At 36.7% G+C, this 15,155-nt stretch overlaps 1 protein-coding gene across 2 annotated transcripts in view; it reads left to right on the forward strand.

Annotated features, from left to right (window-relative positions):
- Positions 1 to 15,155, forward strand: part of RORA (RAR related orphan receptor A) — a 390,738-nt gene that overhangs the window by 166,637 nt on the left and 208,946 nt on the right. The gene's annotated exons all lie outside the window — the stretch shown is intronic.

Here is a 15,155-nt window from a genome sequence, read left to right on the forward strand (position 1 = left end):
GATTTTCAAATAGTAGATGATTTCTTTCCTGATGCTTCCTTAAACAGGAAAAAAAAAAATTCTGACTTGGGGTTTGTTTTTAATGGATGTTTATGTTGTATTGAATTATTTGCTTGGTCACTGCCAGCTGCTGTGTTTGTTCGCCTGGGGGCCTGCTACTGCTTGTGGGACGTTGCCTGTTTGGGATTTTTTTTGTTTGTTTGTTTTTTATTTAGTGATATATTTAGTGATTTATTTAGTGATTTTTAACTGAATGTGTTAGAAAAAGGTTTCTTTGCTTTTTTTATCAAAGACCCTTTTGTCCATTTGCAGAAAAAAAAAAGTTGATCGAGAAAAGAGCTGGAGAGATTATATACAGGTACAACCTTTTCCTTTCATTAATTTTTATTTGAGGAAGGGAAAAATAATGTCTGAAAGTCATATACATCACAAAACAGGCCGTTCACTGTGTCGGAATCCCCTTCCAAAACATACACACTGTAATTCTTTCTAATGGACAAAATAGAAATGATACTGATCTTTCTCACTTGCACTTAATCTCTAACATGACATGATGGGGAAGAAAGGCACGTCTGAAAAACAGAGTCATTTGAAAGCCTAGCTAGTCTAGAACTGCAGCACCTCAAAAGAAAACCTAACTATGAAAGTGGACTTATGCTTCATGTACGGAGGAAATCTAGTGTGGCTAATAGTATTCCTTTATCATGAGAGCAGAGGTGCAACCTTGACAAATATGAAACTGGTGATATGTGGGTTTCTACTCCAGGCATGGTGGTGTACTTTTTGTAGTCATGCAGAAACAAACATACTACTGAAAATGGGTTCTGCATCTCAGTAGACATGGTATGGAGGAGGGAAGTGGGAAAGCAAAACCTCCAGATGAGTGTGGAACTCTCCACTGGGGGAAATTGGATGGAAAATCCCGGTCCTCGGTTGCGTTCTTGCGACATGTGGATGGTGTTGTCACTAAAGCCCACCAGGTGGCAGCGTGAAGAAGTTGTAGTTATATGCTGGGCCGTTTGTCTTGAAGCTGCCTTTGGGTGGTGATTTGCCATGGAAAAAATGAAATGCTGCGATCAGAACACGTTGAATATGGATTCTATTGTCTGACTGGACCTGTTTTTGAAACCGGTGTGTGAGAAGTCTTAATTCCTTTCTCTAATACACTCGTTTTGGCTTTATTTCATTGTTTTTAATCTTAGGGTATATAGTAATCTGTCCATGGAAAAGACTATGTCACTCAGGACCTAAAGTTCTTTTACTGAAGCTTAGAACTTTCTTCTTTTCGAGTGGTAATTGAATCTTTGTGCAAAGGTCCTGGCAACTGTTCTTTTCGTCTGCAAGAGTCACCACAGAGAAACGTGTAATTGAGAATAAAATGTTTGTCACTTTTCACTCTAAGCCATGCTACTTGGAAAAATGGAGCTTTCTCCAGTTGACTTTAAATTAAATTTCATACCTTGATTTGTGGTTTCTTTGGTCTACCCCTAAATAAATTAGGTAGCCACTTACATGAGAGGGAAAATTCTCAGAGAGGGGGTTCCAACCTCAGCTCTTTGTTCTTATCTAAGTTTTTCTTCTATGTTTCTTGCAGAATCTCTTCCTTATCTAGCATACTCCCTTCTGAGGGATACACGCTTACAGAAGCAACTAGTCCCAGCTAAAGTTTGCCTTGTTTACACACAATTGCAACTCCAAATGCATGGCTTCAATTCACAATAATTTATTTCTGACAGCCTCATTTGTTATTCAGTAGCTGTGACAGACGAGTAACCCTGTTACTACTGGTCATCAGTATTCCCACATGTTAATAGTGGGCTTTAGTCTGATCTTTGGAAATGGTCGTCTTTGTTGGCCAAATCCAGAGTGTGATAGACATTCCTTTGAGTTGGTGTTTCAGTTACTTATGCACTGTTCTTTTTGTTTCAAGCAGATATGAATTGTGCTATATGCAAACATAGATATATGTTTAAAAAAAGTAACACAGGAATTCTTTGCCTGGAAATTATTCAATTTTTTTTTTCTTGTTTACTGTCTACATTCTGCTTTTCTCACAGCTAGGTCCACCATGTCTATTTTTGTCTGTCATTTAATTAAATACTGTGCAAACCAATAGGATGTCTTCAGAGATTCATGCTGGGAATATCTTTTAAACAAATATCCTTTCAGGTGTGAATAAACATGATGATCAGGTACATTCCAAATTGCATAGGGGCTCTGGCTAGCATGCAGTGTTTATAGCGTGAATAATTATAATGAATAGTTTTCCATTCTCAAATTCTCCTTTTTCTCTTCTTCGTGTCATCTCTAAAGCATCCATCTTTCAGAAGGTGCTGCCTGGGAGCTTACTAGCAGAGCAGTTTCTCTTGACTGTTGTTTGGTAATTGGAACATCTCAGAAAGCTGCTGTGAGAGTTTGTGGTAATTTTGGTTTCAGTGAAGGAAGATAATTCAGTGAGCCTTTTTTTTTTTAGCTGGCTAGGTGATTAAATTCTCAGTAAGGTCAAGGATTGAATTTAGGTAGTTTCAACTTAAAAAGAAAAAAGAGAATAATTATTTAGATTATTTAAGCTACCAGAAAAATGTTTTCAGTCAGTTTTATTGCAGAGAACTTGTTTGATTACCTGAACTATACTCAAAGCTGTTAAGAGATGTGGTAAAAAAGTAATTGATTAATGGGGTTTTAATGTGGAAGAGGGTGGGATTTTTTCATCATTTTTGTACAAAAATAACTTAATTCAGATACCTGCTGATGTGACGTGTTTATGCAACCCAGATGCATTCCTCTTACAAGCAGATGATGTCTGTGCAAACATATCTTTGTTCACTGAATATGTTTTTAGGATACATGCTCTTAGTCACATTTGCTCAAACTCAAAGACTTTGCTATTAGTGTTCCTGAAAGCAGGAAAAGTCTTTCTGAGAGAAGCAACTTACTTGTTTAAGACTACAAGATTTTGTGTGATTGTCATCTGAAGAAGGGTTTTGAACTCTCTGTTCAGTCTTCATTACTTTTTCAAACCAGTAGCACAGACTTCCCTCCACAAAGTTAATATTCTGGTATCTGGGGGTATGTTACATTTACTTGCCATCCCAAAACTTTACGCATACAGATTTAATAGAAAGCTTCTTACATCACGGGACTGTGTAAATAACTGTACAAAACATCCATGGTTTAATAATCCCAAAGTAAGCTGAGGATACAAAATGTATTTCCCACTGATGCAGCACTTTCGCGTTCCAGATGTATTCAGTGTGGTCTAGTAGTTCTTTCCATAACTTCAGTGCATCAGTAATCCCATTAACACAAATAATTTTATTCTTATTTAGCTTGGTTTCTTCTTATTTTGAGCCTAAATATCACCAAAGCTAGAAAGTTACCTGGTCTGTTTGAAATGTAGCAAACTGTGATAATAAAATCGTAGCCTAAATATGAACAGGGAACCTAGTAAGTGAGAACAGGAATAGAAACAGTGATACTTCAAAACACTTCCAGTTGGTGTGCATCAGAGGACTGATTATGTCCAGCTTCCTGTGGACAGGGTGGTTTGTCTGATAGAAGTATTTATGTTCACTGACAATTTTGCGCTGTATGCTGTGCCAAAAACCATGAATCACTCACTTATTTTCATGCTGGATAACTATAAACAGCAAGCGACTGGCATTCTGTATTCACTTTGCAAATTGGTATAGAGTCTGAAGGTTACTATCTGACAGAACTCTTGTAAACAGCTTAAAAAATAACAAAATACATGTAACTGTCAAAGGAAGAGTAACCGGTGTCTGGAAATACTTAGGTTGTTTCTACAGTACTGATACTTTTCATGATCCTAATTTGTTGGTCTTTCAGACCAACAATGATACTCTGTTCTTCTAATAGTTATATTTTTCTGGTGGTCTCTGTGACTCTACCATTTTGATATTCCACTGTGTTTTCACAAGCAGGTGAAAGAGTTAAGAATGTGTAACAATTACCAGTGATCTGCTATTGCTTTATTGTTATCATCTGTTATTGCTTCATATCTGTGGTGTGAAGGTTGGTAAGACTAGATTCATAGTCTTGATAGATAATAAATAATGCTTTTCCCAGATGAGAAGCTTTATAAATGCACTCAAGAGTTCATGCTCAGTGTATAATCTTGTTGTTTCAGAATTCACTAATGATTTGGATGTATTCAGGGGTTTTATTGAGATTCTTCTCAATAAAAGAGATGAGGATTCATATAAGACTCATCTGTTGAATTTCTTGTAATTATTTTAAATTCTTAGTTATTTGTTATATGGCTTCACTTCGAATTTGTCTGCGTTCTTATTTGGGTTCTGTTCTTCTCCCCGTTCTTTCCATGCATACAATTCTCTCTGCTGCTCACAACCAGATCTAACTACAACTACCAGTACCCTGAGCTAGTCTGCTGGTTGAGTTAGAGAGGAAATGCCACCTTTATTCTGATTGGTAACTATATCGCTTTTCAAAGAGCATTGTGCAGCTAACTTCCTACAAGCACATTGCCTAAGCTAGTGAGAAAGAGTCAGAATGGTCTCAGCATACTGTAATGCTGAGATGTACTCATGGAAGTCATTGCATGACAAAAGGCTTGGCAGCTCCTGTAGAAAGAGAGACACAGGAACCACCTGAGGGAGTTTTCTGAGGTGATTGCTGTACCTAATCCAAGGTAGCTCTGCACTTAGGGAAAGATACTAATCATCTGAGCTAAGTCTGTAATGAAAGCATGCTTTAGAGAGGCTGGAAACTGAACAGCTGCCTATTGATGAAAATAGGATTGTACACATTTAAAGCTTGACTGTTCTTCACTAACTCACTGTGTATCACAAGAAGTTTCTTGTAAGAACTGGGACAGTGATTTTTTTCTCTTTGAAGTCTGTGTTAGGGAAGACATAATTACTAATGCTTCAGAAAATTATTTATCAAATGTTCTGAAACATATGTTAACTTAGTGATGAATCAGAAAAATATCTGAAGTTCATTATTTATTCTTCAGACATAGAATCATCTTATGGCCTTACATAAAGGAGAATTCTCTGCTGGTTTCATGTTTTTAAGGTAGTTTTAGAATAACCCAGGAATTGTCACTGTTTCAGGGAATGCTAATGAGTCTTTTATAGTTCAGATAAGTCAACCAACCAGTTGCCTTTAGGGCTGTGTGTTGTTTTGGCAAGTGTGCAAAGGAGGTTTTTAAGTCTATGGTATTTTGAAGTGTTATCTGGAAGAATCGTGAGCTTCAGATGAACTCTAACTTCTGGAAGTTAGGCAACTGATATGGTTCCTCAGTGAAGTATTTTATTAGCAGAGATTTTAAAGAGAAAATGTCTGAACAGTTAGAACTTGGAACTCCTAACTGGCTAAAATGTATGTTGTCAACATCTTTAACCAGTAATGTAAGCATTTTAAGTTGATTTCCCTTAGGGACGCCTGAAGAAAAACACATCTTACTATGGAGTAGCATACAACATTTCAAATGTACCATATCCATGGAAGTAGCTAGGGAATGTGCATTGCTTTTAGTGGGGTCCCATTTGAGGCTTGGCATTCAGCTTTGTAATTAGAACAAAACTATAATGTTGTAGTTGACAGTTTCGCATTCCTGTTGATTACTCTTGAATAGAGAAGGATGCTTGTAACTCATCACCTTAGAATTTACTAGTTCATTTTGTTGCATCTATTGGAAAATTCTCAGGAATTTTAATGATTACAGCTGTAGAATTTAGGCTGCAAAAAGAATTAGCCTGTAATAGTATATATTGATTATAATTTTTTCAAAAGTTCGGTTTATTTATTAATGAATAATATATCATAAAACATGTTATAAAAGATTATATATATAGAACAGCTCATGCAAAATCTTTACAATTTGTTATTAAAATAAATGCTTAGGCAGTAGTACAAAGAGTTCTTTAAAATATGCAGTTTAAGGCAGTAACTTCTGCAAATTCTTCAAATTTCTGATTTTTCTTTTCCAGTAGGTGTTCTAGCATATGGGTTTGTGGAGCAGCCAAAGTCCTAAAGATATGTCTGTTTCGATTTTAGAGATTCCATAAAAATATTGTAAATGCCAATGGTAGCTGCATTAGGCTATGTGTAGGTTTTTGTATGTATAGTCTGTCAGGCAGGAGGAATAGGTTTACGTGGTACAACATGTTTCTGATTCTGTCATACCTATGTAATAGTGATACTGACCATTTGGAGGCTCTTGTTTTGCTGACAGTCTGTTGTCCATCAGTAGCCAGTTGAGCTTGTCTTCAAGGGAAAGCATGTATGTTTCATGTTTGTATAAGCTGTTAAGAAACAGAAGCCACAAAGTCTGAAGTTTTGAATTCAGTTCTTCCTATTAACCAGATATTGGAATTGTATGAAGTATTCGCATATGATTAAAGAATGTCTTTGGTATGGTTCATCTGTTCCAGAATTGCTAAGCGAGCCAACTAATCACCAGTGCTGAACTTGTCAGCCTGTTCAGGATCAACCTGTAGTTTTTATTTTTGATAACAGAAAGAAATAGCAAGAGATTATTTTTGTTAGATTGGTTGTTTTTATAAGTAATTTTATATTGAGCTCTATGTTTGAAAGGTTCTGCATTGCAGTTTGGACCTTTTTGAGCATTCTGATATGTTAATGATAAAAATAGATCGCATGAGATGTTTAGTGCAAAAAGACCAGCATAAACTTAATGTTCAGATCATTAATTCAGTCAGCTAAATCTATTAGACTCACATGTTTGCTTGATTTGCTGAATCAGGGTACGATAGTGTCTACGGGTTTATGGTTTTTACAAGTAGCTGAAGATTGGTACAAACACAAATGGACAACACAGTTGTATGGCTACTTTATATGGTACACTGCTTTACAAGTAAGTGATACAGTGCAGCAATGCACTGGTAGGTTGGCTGCCTGCAGTGGATGGAGAGTTTCTGTGCACAATAGCTAGTCTTACACCATTTCAAGATGAGATTTTCCTTTCTGTGTAGGAAATACTGCCAATTTTGTGATAAAGAAAAAGGCTCCAATTTAGTGAACAGCCACCTCTTTTTCTTCCTTAATGGCCCACTTATGACATAGAAACAAAACCACTGTTTCCTTTTAGGTTACACCAACTATTCATTAATAGTTGTGGTGGTACATAATTTGCCAACCTTTTATATATTCAGTTCTGGAAAGGAATTGCTGTGATGAAAAGAAAATTGAGTGTTGGAAACTGTTTGGACAGTATTTTAAAAACATAAGCATTGGCAAATAAGGGGCTCCATTCATAAGCTAAACATGTAAGTCATTTTCTGTCTTGCTATTGATTAGTGCTAAGGGCATACAATCCAGGGAAGCTTTGTAAATTCCAATCAGAAAAGCGTTTGGGAAAAGTATGCTTATTGTTCCAGTCTAGGAGGTGAATGTGATTACACTGGCACGTACCACTGGTCCATTCTCTGTCTATGGAGAAAATCCTGTATTGTGCTTATCGATAGCAGTTATTTACTTCACTGTAGCTCCGAGACAGATGCTGCGTTCTGTTAGTGATGTAAGCTCCAGTGACAAGTCAAAATAAAAGACTTGTCCAATTACTTTCAGACAATAAAGATGATAGCTCCTCATTGACAGCATGTTAAATATTAATTTCTCAAACTGTGAGTTTGAAAGGCTTTGACATGTGTCAAGATTCCAACTATTTAAGAGTGGTCTTCCACAAAAATTTTTATAGACTGAAAGAGCAAATGTTAACTTGTATGACAAGCAAATAAGACTCTGTAGTCTATCTGTATTTAAAAAAAAAAATTAAATCTAACTTTCAGTGTATTCCCTGGACATAACATGGGTTATTATAGAAATGTAGCTAGCTCAAAGCTTGTTAATTGCCTTTCATTCATGCTAGGCAAATGTTCCTAAAGGTACTGTCCTAGCCAATAATAATACAAGTGAAATGAGAAAGGAATCAATGTTGTTGCTTTAAGAGCTGATAAATTCTGTATTTGCTATGTAAAGTAGAGCTTGTATAAAAACAAAATGGAAGAAATAGAATCTGTGCTTCTGAAGAAGGCAGCACTATTCAGATAACCCTTCTGAGAGGGAGGAAAGTATATCTTCTAAGATCTTCTGATACTAAAACCCTTTTACTACTGTTGAGAAAAATATCTCTGACAGAAGATTTAGCTTCTGCTAATCCTTAAGGCACTTGTTTTGACAGTCTTTATAGAAGATTTTTTCAGTAACTTCTGGTTTGTTATAAAAGAGCAATTACTGATTTGTCCTCAAGCACCTTTTTGATGCATGTTTGTTGATGAATTTCATGTATGTACAGGAATGAAGAAAAAATGCCAGCCAGAATTGTTTGCTGTGAAAAAGCAGGAAGACGTGGATTTTCTTGGATCTCCAGTTCTCTTTCTAGCTCACATGGTGCTTAGAGTCTGGATTTCATGAGTGTTACGTGGCCTGCTCAGCGGTTTGTGGAAATGGATCGTGCTTTCTCTTTACTGTGGACTATGAATTTTTGTTTCCCTTTCTAAGCATGAAGACATTTCCCTATGTTCAGAGTAATGCCCACCATTAGATTTAAATCAATCTTCTAGTAATTTGCACAGGTAACCAGAAAGTCCTGTTTTTACAGTGGTTATGCTAGTTAAAGGGAATAAACCAGCTTTCTTGAAATGCATTTGTGTTGCTTGTTCCTTTTTTATGGAGAACTCAAATATCCAATTGTATGTTCCTTTTCAAAATCAAAGATAGTACTGAGAATCCACAGAAAACAGCTTAGCTCTGTCAGTTTTCCCAGTTCTTATCTTGTAGGCTCTGTGGCTGTGCACATGCGCTCAGCTTACAGAGTAATCTAGGAAAAGAGGGCTGCATTACCCGTAGTGTCTAGGTCTAATGAAAAGGTGTCATGCTGTTTAGATGAAAAGATCTTGGATCACATTCACATGATTTCCCATCGTTCTCCTGCCAAACTGTCCTGTCCCTGATCTAGAGGAGCTGTCTATGTAGTTGACACCGTAGTTAATTCATCTGTTGGCTTTGCTTCAGAAAAGAAGTATGGCTCTTAACCAGTGTTAATATTAATAGAGTAAAATTTTTTCTTCTGATCTGAACAAAACCAAAAATTATAGAGCATACCGGAGTAATACGAAAACTATGTTTCAAAGGCAAGTCTGGCCTCTAAACCTCTTTAATATATTCAAACTTTTTTGTTTTAAGTATTTTCCTTAATTCTAATAAATATACTTCATATAAATCAATGCAGTTTGTGCTTGCTGCACAGACTATCTAAGCCATTTCAGTGGTAAATCACACTGCCTTCTCTCAAACACAATAATGTAGTGTTTGTATACTGGAACGTAGTATAATTTTTGCTCTAATATTAGACACATGCTGAAGAAGTGCATAACCCTCTTTAGTTAATTTCCTCTACGATTTAAGAAAAAAATATCCAGTTTGGGGGCAATTCAGAATGACTGCCATTTAATAGCCAAAATCTCACTCACAAGTTGGATTTGTCAGGGACCCAGCAGATGATCACACTAACAAATACATTCCTGTTTGCATTTCAGGTCTGGAGAGCAAATAGTTCTGCTCCTTTTGCCAAAGAATGTGGGTTAAATTTGCAATAAAATATGGTAATATATTTATAATGAAGGATCATTTGAGTGGTAGAGACTTCCTGACAAAGTAATCTAAGGCCAAAGAGCCAATAAAGGAATTATTCTGCCCTTTGTTACCGTAATTTTTATTCTGCCCTGACTTTCAGATTTTGGAGAAATAGTAGTTTCTGTTCCTTAGAATAACAAACCTTCCAAGAAACAGCTTGCAGAGCTCAATCTGATAAAGTTGTCTAGAAATCTCTTGAGGAAATGGGCTTCTGGTAAAATACCAGGTATTTCTCACTTCTGGCAGTTCTGGAAACGATCTGAAAAAAGCTGTTCCAGAACTAGCATGGGAAATAACTGTGGTGGAGCTGGAACATAGATATGCAAACACCTATTTCTGAGTAAAAAGTGAAAAAGTAACTATGAAGAAAAACTGGCGTTTTAGAGTCTTCAGGAAGGATTCTCTGATTCTTATGAGGAAGTTAATAATGTCAAGGGGAGGGGAAGAAGTAGCCTCTATTTTTCTTTCCAGGCATACTTTCTTTGAAAATGAAGAAAGCTATCCTCACACAAAGGCCTGTAAAAGTGCCCATGAATGGATTTAGTAGAAAAGAGCTAGAACATTGTACATGCATACTGCACACCAACTTCATGCAGAGATAGGTGGTCAGAGCTTGCTCTATTAGCTGTGCTTTCTATATCCACCATTTTTAAAAAGCAACTGCTGAATGGAGAAAATGAGAAGAAATCATAGCCTGTCCCTACTGGATGAAATGAGATCATTTTAGGAATAAAGCAGGGCCCCAGTTCCACAAGGTATGGACTAATGTGTCTCCCAGCTCCGCTTGACAAGAGTTAGGATGAAATGCAAGAAGAGCTGCAGATGTGTTCCTAGCTGTTTCTGTACAATAAGCTGTGGTGTGAATAGTGTAGTGGACTTTAACTTAGTTATGATAACTTCCAGTGACACTAACTAATCTTGACCCATTTGTTTTAATTTTACCCAAAGTCACATATGGTTGTCTAATATCTTAAGGAAGGAAGAGGTGAAGAGAATGAAGCCTACCTTTCTCTAGTTATATTGGTAAAATGTGAAATCATGTTTTTAAATAAGGGAAAATTTGTGGAAATTTATGAGGAAAAAATGTCTGATGTATTATGGCCTCTGCAAACAGAGTGATGTGGAGAATGCCAGTGAGCTGGTTGCAGCATCAGAGCTGGAATGTATCAGTTCCTTGTGTGGACAAGATGGACTAAAAGGGAATACTGTAAATGCATGTAGTTGAGAGCTGTAATTGATCATAAGCATTGGCTCTGCTACTCACAGAATCCTTGCAGAGAAACAATGGAATATGTTTTTGCTCTGTGTCACTCCAAATTATGTGAGTCTCAGTAGTCTTGGAGTCTAACTTAGTCTGTTTGATTCCTGTACTCTTGATTCTACCCCTCAAACTTCATTTTGCTATGCTAACGCAGGACTTTGGGATATACAGCAAATCTGTGCTAGTTTCAGTTTATGGTGGGTGCTTTATTGCTTTTGCGATAACCCCAAAATACTTCATGTTCAGAGCCTTTGGTATGGTGTATGGTTCTTTCATTATAAATTTGTAGTACAGTTGTTCTGAAACTCAGTCTGTCTGATTTCCTCCTCTGCATATTAATTACCACCTCTGTGCCATTATTACAGATTTTTTTCAATAATAAGAACCAAATCAAAACAGACATCTATTACTGTACTCGAGGCATTTCTTGAGTAGTTTAACAGTTGCTCCATAATCCAGCCACCCATGGTGAACAACCACAGATATTTTACTTTCATACTGGCTTTCATGCTTAGTCAAAGTTTGTAAGAACCTTGCTTTCAGACTTTTCAAGTGTAGTTTTTAAATTAAATTTTCTTCTGTGTATGAGACAAAAATTATTCGTACATGTGCCCAATGCTTAGTGAGACCGTGAGAGTCTAACTGTAAATTAGTTTCTCATATAGTTCTGTCCTGAGAATGAAACCTGGCTTCCCGACTCCACGGGTTGACCTGCATTATCTGTTTGCCCTTCTGAGGGTAAAGGAATTGATCCTCAGGGGTTCAGGGAGATGAATATAGCCTTGCCTTACCTTCTCCTGTCTGTGAGAGCCAGTTCTCATGGGTTTACAGCTGTCTGCTCCCCCCTTCCTCTCCCAGTGCTGGGCTTTTCTAGTGCCTGGTTATGGTCAGCCATTTGATCCTGAACACTATAAAGAACTGGATGAGGAAAAGAACTTTTGATCTGTTGTTTTTGGACTTAAACGATGTTATTTTTACTTCAGTGCACAATGCTTCTTTTCAGCATCCTGTCGTTTTTTCTTAGTGCCTTTGCTTTTGGTGTTTTTGGTGTTCACCAGGCTATTAAGTGCAGCTGAGGAGGGGCTAGCTCCTTCTTATGCTTGTTATTCATGACAGTATGTACCCTGAGAGAGTTGTGATGCAAAGCTAGATTTGAACTTGCAGATCTCCCACACTGCAAATGAATGGGTTGTCACCAAGTCACAGATGCTCACAGCATGATGGTGAAAAACAATGAAAGTCTTGAGGATTCTGATGACATTTCTAGTCCTATAATTGATTCAGAGCAGACTTTTGGTCAGTTACCTCATGAATATTCTTCACTAGCAGATCCGAGTTTAACTGGCTTAATATCTATCAAAGTGCTACTTCTTATTGTCATTGCTACTATATGCTGATTTTAATCACATGTGAAGCCTACAAATGTACTGGGACCTTTTAACACTTTCCACAGCACAGTATGTCTATACTTTTCCATGTACTTCCTGTACTGTAGTTAGAGGATCTTTTTTCCAAGATAGAAACAAACAAAAACACTGACTTGGGTTTGCCACATCAAGTACTTTTGATTAATTTTAATCAGGGAAGGAATAAGGAAGTTCTACATCTATTCACAAATTTTAAATGTATCTATTGCCCTAATAGTTATGCTAAAAACAAGTCTGGTGTATTTCATGATGTAAGAAAAAAAATCAGACTCAAAATGTGAAACTAAATACTAATAAATGAAAGAGTCATATTTTTTTACCCCCTATCTGTGCTGTATAGCTATATAAAAATGCAAGGAATCAATTTCTTAAAGTTAGAGGGTATAAAATTTTATAGTATTCTAGCCTTAATTAGAGGTTCACTTCCTAGAGCTACCTTTAAACACTGTGGAAAAAATGATTGTTTCTGTTTAATAGAGTTGTCTAAGCCTACTTTCACTGTTACTTTGAAGAAAAGCAGAGAGCATTGTAGGTGGACTTTGGACTTGGAGATTTGGTTGTCTGTCATAGATGTTACAGTTTTAAGTCTATTGATAGCTAATTCTATTCAGTTCGGGTACATAGTGGAATGTTAAAGGTCTCAAATATTTCTCTCCCACCCATCATACAAAATTGGTATTTTTTTTTCTAAGCAGTACTTAGTATCAAAACTCAAGACACGTTTGTGAATGTGCAATCTGTGAGTAGCAAATGAAGACGAGATTCTGCACATGTTCTGTTCGATGGGTAAGTGCACGTTAGAAAACCTGAATATGAGAGCAAATTTATTCTGGGTTTTCATTCGCATGTACCTAAGATCTGCTGAAAGACTGATCTTCCAGTGAGGTCATGCTACATGCTTTGTGTACACCCAGATAAAATGACAATCTAAAAAGGAATGCCCAAGCTCGCATTCTTTACACTTATCAACATATGTGTGGCACATATGAAAGCTGTTCACTTGAGTGGCAGTGAAGAACTGACTGGAGGGTCCATGTATAGTCTTGATTGCAAGCAATTTGCACCCTTTTGACTTTTGATCCCTTTATGTCTCTTGATTCAATCGGCTTCCACTGGTCTGCTCTGTTGAGAATGCTTAATGGCACAGTTCAGTTCACAGAGGCCTTCCATGTCTGTGGCTCTTTTCAGATTGCTTGGATTTCTCCCTTTCATGCCATCACCTATTTAATCTACCAATCTACTCTTTATCCTTCGTCTTCTCAGTTATACCTTTTCACTGTATATTTTAAATCTAAAATGTTTTGGTATTTTCTCTTAGATTAATAACAGTGTTAAAAGTTTACTACAGCATAATGGTATTATATGCAGGATCTGTATTACACACACATTTCATATACAGGATAACTATTAAAAAGCACATCAAAACAGTTTTGCATATCATAATTTTAATCTACACCTAAGAGTAGTTTGAGAGATTACCAAAGAAGCAATGGCCTAAACACAAAGCTTTATGCAGGTGCTTAACACCCACTGCAACTTCTGTTACAAGGAGGATGACTTTGTGTTCATCAGGTGGGTACTTATAAGCAGCAGGAAGCTGTGAAGACTGCTAAAATGGAAGACTTGAAACTGTTAAAGGTTTGATTAGCCTAAGAAGAAAGCTGGAGTTTTAGTACAATAGAGTTCTTCAAAATAATCTCCACTGAAGAGAATTCAGTAGGTTTTCTTTGAAGAATTCCTTTGGGAAGTGAAGCTTTGTGTTTCTACAGCTAGTTTTCAATTCCCTCTATTGGCCATGTGAAGATGGTAAGATCCTATTACCAAATACTAATTATTTCTGAGCTGTCTCTTAAAACTGTTTTCAGGGGACATTGTGAGTTTCCTTCATTTTTTAACATAATGTGCAGAGAGCATTGGTCTCATTTATTCACATACTGTTTGGTCTTAGTTTGTACTACCTACAGTTGTCTTGGCAAAGATCACTCCCACTGATGAATGACTGAGAGAAGAGATCTGTGAAGGCAGGTTTTTCCAGTTTGCCCTATGGAGCTTTGGATTAGTCAAACTTCATTAAAAAAGGCCTTATGTTCCATCAGATAATTCCCTCTCACCATACAGCCAAGAAACAAAGTTGATCACATGTGTTCTTACTAAAAAGCAAAGGAAAGAACAGTATTTAGGGCACCGCAAAAATAATGTACTTCTCTCTTAATTTCATAGCTCCCCACACCCCTCAGAATGAAAGGCAATCTATTAATCTAGTGTTGATGATAGTGCACTTGAAGGACCACAATGTGAAACACAGAAGATAAGCCAAAGAAGCAAGAGAGACCAGTTTGTGGGTTGAAAGGATTAATGTGTAAGTTGAGATGTTTTTAAAATAATATGCAAAAGTAATGTACAGAGGAAGAATTTAAGTCTCCTGATTATAGAAAAGACCCCAAATCTTTTCTTACTAACAGTATAAAAGACTGTATCGTGGACACTGTACTAACTGAAAGATGACAAGCTGCAAGATGGGTTCTCACTATGCTAGCAGTATATTATTTTGTTTTGTTTTGTTTTTTCTTTCTTGTGTTGACAGAGTTGATAGGAGTTAGGGACACCTGTACACATAGTTGTGTACTTTCCTGAAAAAGTCTTCAAGTAAGGTAGGTTGTATAATGAATTTATGCCTACCTACAGTATTTTTTGTGGGAAAAATTAATTCTTTCCCATGCAGTACTTGGTAACATAAAGCAGACATCCTAAATGCAACTTGCCTGCGAATTTGGTGTACATATTTCACACCAATTATGAAGTGAAATGCTGAGAGTGTTCTT

The sequence above is a fragment of the Phalacrocorax aristotelis genome, chromosome 7 (assembly GCF_949628215.1).
Source record: "Phalacrocorax aristotelis chromosome 7, bGulAri2.1, whole genome shotgun sequence".
Classification (NCBI taxonomy): domain Eukaryota; kingdom Metazoa; phylum Chordata; class Aves; order Suliformes; family Phalacrocoracidae; genus Phalacrocorax; species Phalacrocorax aristotelis.